Source organism: Protopterus annectens, chromosome 10.part0 (assembly GCF_019279795.1).
Source record: "Protopterus annectens isolate FY-2018-M chromosome 10.part0, PAN1.0, whole genome shotgun sequence".
NCBI classification, from domain to species: Eukaryota; Metazoa; Chordata; order Ceratodontiformes; family Protopteridae; genus Protopterus; species Protopterus annectens.
Genome location: NC_056744.1, coordinates 1,290,997,610 through 1,291,012,036, shown reverse-complemented (window position 1 = coordinate 1,291,012,036; position 14,427 = coordinate 1,290,997,610).

Here is a 14,427-nt window from a genome sequence, read left to right as displayed (position 1 = left end):
CTGGATATTAGTGTCCCACCCTTTCAAAGTTATCACTGCAGGCATACTACCCAAAACCATTAGTGATCACATGGTGGTGCACCGGTTAGCATTGCCGCCTCTCAGCAAGAGGTTCTCCCATTCAATTCTCAGCTGGAGCGCCTTCTGTGTGGAGTCTGCATGTCCTCCCTGTCATCAAGTGACATCTAAAGACATGCAGGTAGGTGTGTGAGTAAATGGGTGTGCCTTCTTTGAAGGTTGGGCATCAGGCTGGCAACTCAGCACCATAAAAATCCACTGCCAATCATTAGCAGAATGGAGTTGTGCTGTGGCGACCGCTAAAAGCCAAAAGAAGACACAGAAGACACACACTGCATATATCATACGCAAAACTACTCCAACCCCAGGCCAACACCAATACAAATCAACCAGAAATTTTACTAAGTTCCAATCATCCATATATAATGAAACCTTAGCTAATGAAGCTGTTGAATTATTTAACTCAACATTTCTAGACATCCTAAATAGGCAAGCACCTACCTGCCAAAAACGAATAAAACATAACCATGCAAGCTGGCTCTCAAAATCCACCAAAGAAGTAATGTCCACAGGGGATAAAATCTGGAAATCTTGGTAGAAAAGCAAAGACCCCTCAACTTTACTACATTATAACAACTCCATTACCATGCAAAACATCTAATAACCACCGATAAAAAAGCCCACTACTTCCACCTACAAAGCCAACATAAAAATAATCCCCAAAAATTCTGGTCCTCTATCAGCCAACTATTACACCCAGGCTCTCAAAACAACCCATCCCCTGACCCACAAAAAAACCCTACTGAACTTGCTACTCTCTTCAATTCTTACTTCATTGGCACCATAGCTAACCTAACCACCACCTTTCCTACAGTTAACACCACCACCAAGACAGCTGATGACCAAATCATCTCAGAAAACAAGCCTACCCTTAAACCTAACCTAAAATTCTCCCCCATACCTGCCAACACATTAAAAAAAAAACTTTTACTTAAGCTAAAACCCTGTACTCTGGCCCCTGACAATCTACCCCCACACTTCCTGCAGCTAGCAGCAAACTCTATAGCTTATCCCATCAGCATACTCATTAACAGTTCAATTAAAGAATCCCTTGTCCCAGACATCTGGAAAAAAACATTCATTCTCCCCTTACACTAAGGTTGCACCAACACAGACACCACAAACGTTAGACCCATAGCAATTCTCTCACCCCTCTCTAAAATACTGGAAAAATGCATCCATGCCCAACTCAACCACTTGGTTGAAAATCAAATTTTATCACCCACTCAGCATGGTTTCAGACCAGGACACAGCACCACTACCAGCCTTCTATCCTTCCTTGATACAGATAACCGGGTACGGGATTCTGGAAAAATAATTGCTTCACTTTTCCTCGACCTCTCCAAAGCTTTTGATACCATTTCCTACACTATCCTCCTCTAAACTATCCACCCTCCACATTTCTCCCCCTACCCTACAATGGTTCAACAGTTATCTCTCCAATAGGCAGCAATCCACCAAATGGCAACAGTCTTACTCTCCCTTCCTCAGTACTTCCACAGGGGTACCCCAAGGCTCCATACTTGGCCCTCGCTTATTTAGCATCTTTATTAACAACTTTCACTCCACTCTTTCACAATGCTCATTAATCCAATATGCTGATGACTCTATAATAATATGCACTGCAAATTCCAGCTCTGAACTCCAGCAAATTGCCCATAATGCCCTCACCTCTACTGAATCTTGGATGCTTAACAATCATCTTGCCCTAAATCCAAAAAAAAGTAAACTAGTAATTTTTACCCTTAGGAAAACCACTCCGTTTGATAAAAAACTCATCACTATACAAGCCAAAGACAATACCACTACAGATGATGTCCCACACAGTAAATTACTAGGCATTATTAAAGATGAAAACCTTAACTTTGACCTACATGTAAACAATAACATCAGAAAACACACCAAAACCTTGGTATGCTCTATAGGCATCAACACTTTCTTAGCCTCTCTACTAGACAAACCCTTGCAACCACCTTTTTATTACCCTCGCTCCTTTATGGTGCTCCTCTCCTCACTAATATCCAAAATTATACAAAATCCAAACTTGATATGTATTGCAACAGAATAGCAAAATTTGCCACCAAGGCCAAATTCTCATCCCACCACTGTAAGTCACTGAAACAGTTAGGGTGGCTGGAACTTCCCCACCAGCTCTTATTCACCCAACTAACTACAGCACACAAAATAATCTACAGACCCACAGGCTGTCCTGCTCTCTCAACTCTACTTGCCAAATACCATCCCAGCAGGCATCTAAGATCTGAAAACCTAACTACTTCTAAAAGTATATAAGCCCACCTTACCTGCTGGTCAACTCCTCTATTCCTTCACCATCACCAAACTATGGAACTCAGTTCCACCTTCTATAAGAAACACAGGCAGTACCACCACCTTCAAACAAATACTAAAATATCATCTCAACTCTTCCTGGCTATGTTTCTGCTGCATAACCTAACCTCTTCACTCTCCTTATATGATTACTAAACCCTATGGGCAGGATTCACAAAACCTCCGTGTAAGAGTTAATATGTCTTACACGGAGGCTGCAGTTAAACGGTGTGACGTCAGCATGCCATGCATATTCATGAGGGCATGCTGAATCACACCCTATGCTAACACGGTCCATGTAGGAAAGTAGGGGGCGTGACCGCACGGCGAGTTCTGCAAAGGTACATGCCCCCAGAAGAGCCACAGTCCTGAAAGTAAACTCCCACGAGCGAGTCCGCGGAAATGTCAAGAAACACAACACCACACATGCCCCACAGACTATAAACCCAACTGTAATGTAAAATGTAAAAATCAACAGTTTAATTTTTTTTTTATAATTTCAAAAATGTTTGCCCGTAATTGCGCTCTTTAGCGCGGGTGTGCCCTTCGCTCAGCCACAGTTAGCAGTCATTGAAAAAGCATATAAGATCTAAATATGCAAATTAAGCCAAGTAGCAATAGCGTAGCAGCAGAGACGTTGGCCAAAGAGGAGGTAGTCACGGTTCGAGCCCCAACAACATCATTTTCTATTTTTAGTGAAATAAGCATGAAACAATCCCCTGACATATATGTATATATATATATATATATATATATATATATATATAACTATAATTTAAGTAAAATGTAATGAAATGGGCCATGTATTTTTGAAGAAATCTGACACAATAAAAAAAAAAAATGTTATAAGTGCCCATAGCTGAGCAGTACTCTAACAAGCTGAGTATGACTGCCCGCAGCTGGGCAGTGGTTTAACAGGTGTAATATGAGTGCCCAGAGTTGAGCAGCGCTTTAACACGCTGAAACTGTGTGCCCGTAGCTGAGCAACGCTTCACACAGTGTAATATGCATGCTCATAGCCAAATAACACGTTAACCAGCGTAAGCCGTTTGCGTGGAGCTGTGCAGCGCGCCAACTGGCTTACCGGCGGGCAACGTTGAGCAAGCTGTATCAAAGCCGCCTTTACACAGACACACCCCCTAGCCTGTCTAGACCGTAGTAAAATAAAAAAAAAAGCAATACTCAGGCTCGAACCCAGGATACTGTGCATCATAGTCAAAGTACTGAACCACTAAGCCATGACAGTTGTACTAAGAAATGCAGTATTAGCATATATATAGGAATGAATGGAAATAGAAGCATGACAAAGCAGGTTTTTTTAAGCTGATACATTTCCAAAATGGCCAATCACAGATAAGTGCAGGAAAAACGGCATATATAAGCCCCATAGGCGGGAATACACAGCATAACTGATTGTGGAACCTATTTGCAGTCAGGATGGCAGGTGTAGGAGAGGGCAGTCACTTCCAAGCACAGAGGTGGGGTGTTGAGGAGTCCAAATATATGGTTTGGCTCCTAGTCCACGATCATGAGGCTCAACTCATACAGGGCCAGGTTCTCCGGGGTGCGTACAAGGCAGAGGCATGGAACCGGTTGGCACATGATCTCACCAGTGCCACAGGCATATCAAGGACTGGTGAACAGGTCCGTCACCACCATGCAGACCAGAAGAGACGAAAGCAGGACCAACTGAACCGTTGGATCCAGGAGGCCCGGCAAATGCCTAACGCCCCACTACTGAGTAAGTATCCATGTAATTAAGTATGTAAGAAATTATCCTAGCTGATATTATGGAGATGTATGTTCCAATATTACTTCATTTATATTACAGCTGCAGGTGTGCGTTCCGTGAATCGGCGAGCCTATGATGATAGGCTGGTGCGGTTGCGCCACCAGGCAGGTTAGTAATTATTTTGCTGTAATTGTTATAGAATATAAGTGAGACAGCTTGTAAAAGAGTTCAGTGTTGTTACATATTAATAAAGTTCAAATAACACTAGAAGAAAGATTCTGCTAGTACTGTATGATTAGATAAGTGATGCAGCCTGTAATCCAGAAATAAAAATTAAACAAGTCTGAAATAGAGATTTTCCACCTGTATTGTAATATCAGATAACTTGCTTCTGCCTGCAAATTACTGGTAAACAAGCTAAAGACGATAGACATGTGTCAAATACATCCCATTTTAAAATCTGCCATATGAAACAAGTGAGTCTGTTGGAAAGGATTGTTGTAACCAAGTAAGAAATGTTAATAACGCCTAGAATTAAGTACCATCTTGAATTGTAAAAATAAAACAAGTGAGAGTGTGAGAAAGAGGTATGAATCGACCAAGAAAGCTGTAATAAGTCTTGAATAAAGTTATACTGCAGTCAGTACATAATTAAATGAATGAGACAGCCACAACCAAAGAGTTAAATGTTTGTAATAAAGTACTGAAGCTGGAATGTGTCTGTCCCACAATTTGGATCTGTTGCTGTACCCTTGCAATATGGAGATAGTATGGTTGTATGAAATACTGAACATCCACAGTTGTCTAGAGCCATATAAATCAAATGTAGCAGGATGCTGTACCTGAACACAGCCAGATATGAACGTGTATGAATAAAAATGCAATGTATATTAATGTAGCAGTAACATTCCCATCACCAACATTCCTAAGGTTACATATAGGAAACTGTACTAAGACCTGTAGGGTATATATATCTGCAGCTACTAGAAATGTACAGCATATGTATAGGTAGTTGAAGTTGTTAATGAAATATTTCTTCACACTACCCTATTTTCACAAATAATGCCATTCCACACTAAACTGGGTATGTGTATTCACAATTAATTCCCATGGACATTTGTCCTGTTGGTTCATACATATTTGCATGTACGTTGATGCATGTGCCCTGTTCACATATCCAAACCTGATGGCCTGTTGCCATCAATCAACCCTGCATGCTGTTGGATTGTGTACTGTTGTTAAAAATATGCATGTGTTATGCTTGCTGTTCAATGTTTGGAATTCATGGGTGTTTGGTTAATGGGAATACTGATGCATGCTGTTACAACTAATTTTGAATGGTATTGTTTGTTACTAACCCAAAATGTCATAAAATATTGCTAAACATAGGACAACAGGGAAGGTGGGTTCCAGTGGACCCACCTCTCCCACCTCAGCTGGTGAGTGCACCTGGCACTAGTGCCCAGGCTGGAACCTCCTCCGGTGGCCCTGTGCCACCTTTGGGTGGAAGCGCTGCAGGGGATGGGGCTCGTCCCCCCTCTGCAAGCATGGCCGGAGGAGAACGTCCACTCACCCTCCAAAGTGTCCGGTCTGTGGTGCGTAGCGAGATCAGGCATTCTGTGCTTGAACCCCTATGCCAGCTTGAGGCACGGGTGGCGCAACTCATGGGTGTGCCTGCCCATCCTACACAGCCCCCAGCACAGCCCCGTTCTGGGCAGTGAAGGCGCAGTGGCAATTGCCCATGGGTGGGGATCTCAGTTCCACTGTTGCCATCTGTGGGCTCATGGGCTCGTGATATCCAAACATCCGTCCCCGTCAATTGTGTCCCCCCATGTGTCATACTCTGCCCCTGTATTCGTCTTGTTTGTCTTGCCTGTTAACCTCCCTACCTACCTCCCCAAATATACCTACTTCCTGTACCTCACATTCCACTCTCACCTGAAAATAAAATAAAAAAGGGCACTCTGTTCCCACAAAAAAAATACGCCCCATACATAGCTGCCCATTTTGCAGACATGTCTGCTGGACATGTCAACTGGTAATTACAATTGGCTGTACAACATATTTTGTTGTCCTCACCCCTCTTTCAGGGGTGGAAGGTTTCAAATTTCACACCAAATTACACACATATGCACAGCTGTTGCTGATAAAGAAATGGGCAGCTATGGGCCTTTCCTACATCCTTCCTGCAAATCCCGAGCTTGTTTTCCTACTGTCTTACCCTCTTTGTGCCCCCTTTTTCACCACTTTCCTATCTCCCCATTTTCTTTTCTTTCAAAGAAATTAGCGCGGGTGTGCGCAAGAGTAAGCACTTTTAAGCAGTAGTCAGCGGGTGTGCGCTTGTGTGCGCTTAGCTAAGCGTGTGTGCGCAAAGCTAAGTGACAGTGCGCATGCGTGAGCACCGCGCAAACCAGCGCTAACCCACTTACAACTGCTTAAAAGTGCCTTAGTCACTCTGAATGACAAGGCCTTTAGTCTGCTCAGCAGCAAAATAAAATTCCTCTGTCAGTCTCGAACCCAGGACCTTGGAAACACTAGTCTGCATGACTTACCACTAAGCCATGACTGATATACAAGAAATTTGTGCTGAAAGCAATATATCATGAAATAGTAGGACTGAATGTAAAGGGAATATAGGAAGGCTGTTACACAAAGCTTTTCTTGTATCTTTACTGGCAATTCTTGTGGAATTGCATTACATTAGTGTGATAAGAGAAACAGCCATGCTAGTAGGTAATAATGTGACAGTAGCACCTTGCAAACCACACACACTATCAGAGCAGGATAAACACTGCCATATTTGAATAGGTAAGAGGCCAGACCTCGCAACTGTGACTGATTTACAGGGATGTTCCTGATTTGCAAACAAATGTTAACTGTGCCCCACTGACTCCCTGTGAAATGTACTAACAGTAGGCAGAAAGGTGTGGAATCCCACGTAATGGTAACTCTCAATTAGTTAAAGTACACAATACTTGCATGTCACAAATGGTGTAGTAATACATATGCTCAAAATACCCCACAGTCACAACTGCAGAATATCTGAAATATATCACGGGTGTATCCCACTGATATGTACCATTCCCTGAGGCTGCTAAAATATACACTTGAGAGTATCTGAGGCCTGCAAGTGTCAGAAACTCACAGGCATATCGTTCTGTCTGCTGTCACACACTCTGTGAATAGCTGTAGAATTGCTTCCACAAGCACACCCTCATGTAGGAGTACAACCCAGAAATATCAAAGGATGTAGCCATCTAATAAAATAAGGACAGTATAGCAGTTTACAAGCACTGCATGTGCCTGATATTCATAACTGTTAGTACAAAGTACAAGGCCCCACTACTACCCTTGTAGGTGTCAAACCCCACACCTTGGCCTTACCAGACTGCATGCAGTACCACCAAACCACACCAACCATATAAGGAATTACTGCTGAAAGAAATATATCATGCATTACAAGGAGTGAATGTAAATGGAAAATAGGAAAGCCATAGCAACACATTCCAGTAAAGACACTTAGCAGGCCTTCAAGGAGTGAATGTAAAGGCTATATAGTGAAGCCACAGCAACAAATTGCAAGAGCTACTGTTGTATACCAGTTAATCCACAAGTCCCACAGGAAAGCACATACTCCCATGTAAACAGTATTAGTATTATTAGGTGTCAGTTAACATACACACTGAGAAGAATGAACTGGAAGAAGCAACAGTCAGGTTTCAGTACAACATGCATTTCAGTGCCTACAACACAGCCTTAGATATGAGAGACATACCAACCTTTACACTCACATAACAGTGTCCACAGCAAACCAGCATGGTCCCCACCTTGAAAAACTGAAAGGGCTACGCCTACCTAACCTAACATTTTATAGCACTGCCCTGAAATCACAGTGAGAACTGCAGTTACCACACAGCAGGCTGCATGAAAATAGTAAATGCTGGCTAACAATTGGTGCAGAGGCCATCACATGCACATGTGCAGATACCTACAAAAGCAGCCTGTACTCCCAGTCCACACATGCAATAATATCATTGCAGCAACTGGAGGGAGAGAGAAAGACAGAGAGAGAGAGACCAAAAAATAATAATAAAAAGAAAAAAACATCAAGACAGCAGCAGCAAGCCAGCAGCAAGCCATACAGCAGCAAGCCATACAGCAGCAAGGCAGCCAGCAGCAAGCCAGCCATCAGCAAGCCAGCCAGCAGCAAGCCAGCCAGCAGCAAGGCAGCCATCAGCAAGCCAGCCATCAGCAAGGCAGCCAGCAGCAAGGCAGCCAGCAGCAAGCCATACAGCAGCAAGCCATACAGCAGCAAGGCAGCCAGCAGCAAGCCAGCCATCAGCAAGCCAGCCAGCAGCAAGGCAGCCAGCAGCAAGCCAGCCAGCAGCAAGCCAGCCAGCAGCAAGCCAGCCATCAGCAAACCAGCCATCAGCAAGCCAGCCAGCAGCAAAGCAGCCAGCAGCAAGCCAGCCAGCAGCAAGGCAGCCAGCAGCAAGCCATACAGCAGCAAGGCAGCCAGCAGCAAGCCAGCCATCAGCAAGCCAGCCATCAGCAAGCCAGCCAGCAGCAAGGCAGCCAGCAGCAAGGCAGCCAGCAGCAAGCCATCCATCAGCAAGCCAGCCAGCAGCAGGGCAGCCAGCAGCAAGGCAGCCAGCAGCAAGCCAGCCAGCAGCAAGCCATCCAAAACAGCAGTCAGAAACAAAGGTAATGTAAACTACATAATCTAATAATCTACATACTGTGAATCCTCCATATGTGTTAGCAGTCTGTATCTATATTTATATGAAGATGTGCATAGGGCAAGGGACATACTGCAACTGTTAGTGAAGGCTGGACATACATATGTAGTTGAAGGTTGCTAACAGTATGCTGCCGTAGGCCCAGGGCCAATAGCATACTACCTACCTATGACACAATGCACACACATGTACTCATTGCAATACCAACTATGTGAGGTGGAATGAGTGTGCCACTGACTGTATGCAAGGTCTGTAATGGTGTGATTGCTCAGCATGACTTTGTGTCTGTCATGGTAGTGTGTGTCCTTGGTGTGAGGCCAGAGAAAGATGTGTCAGTTATTGGGATACAAACATACTACATTGCCATATGTTGTGCTGTAGTTCCCTGTATATGACTGTGGTGTAGGTAGGGGTATGGCCACAAAGACTAGGGTGCATTACCATTGAAATTGTAACTGTACATTGCATGCATTGCATGGGATAACAATATTCCCCATCCATTACCTTAATACATACCCCCAGTGTGAGGTTGTGCATTGGACCTCAAACAGTGTGCCAAGTGCTGGTGTACACTAGTTTGTTGTATGGAGTGTGGCAGGCACTGTCACACAGTTGTTGGCTGAGCACTATGTGGTAATTTACATGTGTATCCCCTGATAGACAGACAGATGCTATATATGGCAGTTCAGTGATATCAGTACAGTAGAGTATTATGTGTGCCATGTTACTTGCTCACATATTTTTCTTTTCCTTCCAGGGCGATGGTGCATCAGCGCAACCCCTGTTATTTGGCTGCAGAGGATGAGGCGATACACCAGAGCCTGGTGCGGGATTTTTCAACACTCTTTTCCCGGACCATCGAGAACCAGCAGGAGAGGGCTGCACTGTGGCAAGACCTTGTCCGTCAGGTAAATGACATAGGCATGCATAACCGGACATATGAGCAGGTACGCCATCACTGCAGTGATTTAATTAGAAATGTCCGTCAGCGTGCATCTGATATCTACAGGCAACAGCTTGCCACAGGTGGTGGGGCACCTATACACCCCCCTCACCAGACTGGAGGAGCTCCTCCTAAGTGTTGTGGCTTCAACCCAACAACAACAACAACAACATCCACAGATGTGTGTAATGATGGAGGCTGGAGCCACCCAGCATGTGGACATGGAGTGTGCAGGTAACATGCCATATCTGTAGTTGACTGTTCTCTGCACTGGTAGTTTATGCATGTGTGAGATGTGTACTGTGTTTGTAGCTGTTATCCTGGAAATTATTGTGCAAGATTGATATTCTCAATATCAGCAGTACACCTGTGAAAACCAACTGTTGCACTACTGTACTGTATCATACTCACAGTATCAATGGCACAGTTGTGCCCACTGACAATAACTGTCTTATTTGTGCAGGTCCCTCTGGAGTAACAGCAAGGCAGCCAATCCATGCTGGTGAGTGTATAATAACAATACTTTTAATACTAATGATAATAATAGTAATAATATCCTCAAACAGTATTGTTATGTGTTGGATTGCAGGTGTGTTTGTGTGTGTGTGTTTGTATCTCATGTACTGAGGAGTGTGCATGTGCCCATGTGTGCATGTGCCCATGTGTGCATGTGTGCATGTGTGCATGTGCCCATGTGTGCATGTGTGCATGTGTGCATGTGCCCATGTGTGCATGTGTGCATGCGTGCATGTGCCCGTGTGCATCTGTGGTATCATTGTGTACACATTGTAAACTGTGTTTCCTGTCTTCCTCTCACAGGTTCTGGTGTTGCTCTGGTGGTGTGCAGCAGGGAACCTGAAGCCACTGCTGGGGATAGTGATAATGATGATACATGTGTAATGGCACAGGGAGGTGTGACAGGGTCTGTTGTTGGTCAGCCAATTGACAGTACACAGCAGTCAACCCCATCAATGCGCACAGTCATCCTGCCGATACATCCATTGTCACCAATGTCCTTAGCTGAGGGACAGCGTACAGTGGGCATTGACCAGGGTAATGTGGTATCAGTGGCACATGCATCCCCTCACAACAGCCATGGCCAGACTCCTGACATGGTACCACACAGGCAGATGTCCAGGGGTTCTCGTGGGAGCATCCGTGGTTGTACTGCCCCTGTCAGACGTGCCCACAGAGGTCTTTCAACCTCAGCTATGTTCCGGGCTGTAATGCAGGTACAGGCACGTATGGAATGGTACACCAGACAGGGTCTGAGGGAGCTTAGAGCACATTGCACTGCTATGAATGACACTATGCATGACGTTGTTGCTGCCATCCGTACTGTCGGTGAGGGCATTGACAGATGTTGAGGGGACACATTAGATCTGTTCCACAACTACATGTCCATGAGCCAGGGCAATGCAGGATGGTTGAGGTGTCGACATGGACGTATGCCAGCAACATCAGCAGCTGGCAGTCGTCACGGACGACAACAAACCGGCAGCCGCTCCCATAGTGCCAGTATCAGCCCCAGCAATGCTGGGTCTGTGCTGTCATCAGACCGCCCTAGGAGACCACGTGCACGTGGCTCTGGACAGTCCCAGCAGGGACGTGTCCAGTCATCAACCAACTGCTTCTGATGACAGTACCCAGTCTGGCTTAGTACCTGATACTGTCCGTAGCACCCCTGCCAGGCACAGGTACCGTGTCCATGGCCAGAGACAGTGACCTGTATGACCTGGCAGGTACAGTCTGTGGCTGTCCACAAACACCCGTATATGGCAGCCATGAGGTGGAACTGTGTGCATGCATACACACATGCATAATGCTAACACCTAGGGCTAACACATACACACACACACCGCATCAACATTGCCCCATGTTGTACTGTTGTCCCTCACTAACACACACACACATGCATGTCGATTGGATGTATCAGTGGCAGACTCAGGCATACCAAGTACACACCCTGTGCATATGATGAAACTGTGCCACCTCCTGCAATCTGTCACATTGATGCAGGAACAGGATAACATGGTACTGATGCACAGGGTGACTACATAGAACTGTAGTAATATTATCATGCTAACAGTACAGTGTAATGATATCATTGTGGGTATATCCTAGCATGCCTGATGCATTAACAGTATGATTGCCATTGTTTTGTTTTGTACACCACTATTAATTACCATAGTGTAATATCTGCACATCTTTGCATTCTGGTGGTAAGGCTGAAAACACAAACCCACCTACATAGGTAGCACAGGGGATAAGAAAATGGAAGTAATGATACTCAATGCCAGACATGTAAACCGCAAGATGCATGCAATCCAAACTCTACTCAGCATGGAGAATGTTGATATCTGTGCAGTAATAGAAAACAGGTTCAAGGCTCCCAAGAGCACCCTAGCACTACCAGGTTACACCTCATACCATGCTTGACAGCCCCAAAACACGGAACTAACTATGAAAGGAGGGTGAGTCTCAATAAATGTCAAGGATACCCACAGCCCCAGGTTGTTGCCACAGCATGAAGCATCACAGACTATCCACGTGCAACTAACAGTGGGTTAAACTGACTTCCAGTTCATAGCCTGCTACAGACCACCCTCCTAAACACAGGTAACCCACTTGGCCTACTTAAGAACACATGAATATATGAAGGTGTCTCCAAACAACATTATATTGGGCAGCTGCATCTACCCACACATAGACTGGGAGCATTACTGTAGCTCCAACACCCTAGGTGAAAGGTTCCTAGAATCCATACACTCAAATGCTATGGAACAACTTGTTACCACTCCCACAAGAGGGGAAAACATACTGCACCTGATCATCACCAACATGTGGACTCTATGCTCCAGACCAGAAGTGTATCCCTCACTGGTAAGATGACACCATAGAGTGATCTCACTATATTCACATACCAACCCCAGCCCCTGCACAGAAAACCACAGTGAAAAAGTTGTGTAATGCAAATTCCATGTATTCACATGAGGCAGGCTTCACACATAGGAACTATTTAAGGTCACAGGTACATATCTCTATGTGGCACACACATACCTCATGTATGCATTGAAATTACTGCTATAATATATGTCATACAATAATAAAAGCAACACCCACCACACATTGACAAACTGTGTGACAAAAACACACATAGCATTTGTAGTATTCAAACCCCTAACTAACTATGTTATGACATTTGAGAGAGATGCATTAGCAGAGTGTGCTATTCGCATTACTGGGAGGTTTCTCTTCTCCTGCTATACTTATAGGGTGCTGGCATCATCAGTCTTTTGAAAGAGGAATGTACATCATGTAGTGTGTTCTTCCAGTTGCCAAAAGGGCCATTTCTTTCCAAGAAAATTGCGCACACCCTAACCCCCCAAAAACACACACACACACACACTGAGTATTTGCAGGATTCAAACCCCTACTTAATTATGTTATGACACTTGAGAGAAACGCATTAGCGGAGCGCGCTATTCGCATTATTGGGAGGTTTCCCTTCTCCTGCTATACTTATAGGGTGCTGACATCATCAGTCTTTCGAAAGAGGAATGTACATCATGTAGTGTGTTCTTCCAGTTGCCAAAAGGGCCATTTCTTTCCAAGAAAATTGCACACACACAGTGTAGGATATGAAGGTGTTCACATACACCATTACAGTGGTTAACTTCAGGTACAGGAATATTGAGTGGGAGAACTACTCAGGCCTCAACAACATCACCCTACAGCCACTACAATTTGTGAATCCATGTGCTATGGCAGGAACAATCACCACAGCCACAAGGGGGAATACATATTGGACCTGACCATCAGCAACATGGGGACTCTATGTTCCACACCAGAGGTAGACCACCATTGTTAATATCTGACCATAACCAACTTTCCCTGGACATCCATATCCCATCCCCACCCCCAGGCAAGGAAATCACTGCAAACAAAGTATTTATCAAAAGCAGACTTTGCACTTGTGAAGACTGGGGTGGAATACTTCAAAGGACCCATGCTGGAGGATTATACAGGCCAATCTGCAGAATCCTTGACAAATGCATTCTATGAGCATCTGGAAGGTTTGCATTGATCATGCTATTCCAAATAAAACCAAGACTCCTCCACAACAGGAGACCTGTCTGGTTTACACCAGCCGTATATAAGCTGTACAACAGAAGGAGGGAGCTAATACACTGCACAGCAATATCCCACAGAGGGAGGACATCTCTGAACAGTATTGGCAAGACACTTCAATCCCTCAAAATCATCACTTGCAAGTGTTGACAGTGAAATTGTCCAGACACTGCAGATAAGGCTCCCTTCAGTCTGGAATTGAATCCCAATTAATGTTAGAACTCCTTGCCAACCCTCTTCCAGCAAACTCCAGCCACATGGATGTGACATTGCAAATTCAACCCCTGGGATCTCCACTGTGTCCCTGCTTGACAGAGGCACAGCACACTAGCCTTAAACGGTGCCTTCTGTGACCTACTTTACAGAGGCACAGTAGCCTCCTGTACTGGGGAGGCAGATGCCAAATACACTCTGGCTAAGCTTATGTATTCTCTAGGGCAAACAGCCTAGTATTGATCTCTACACCCATATGTTTA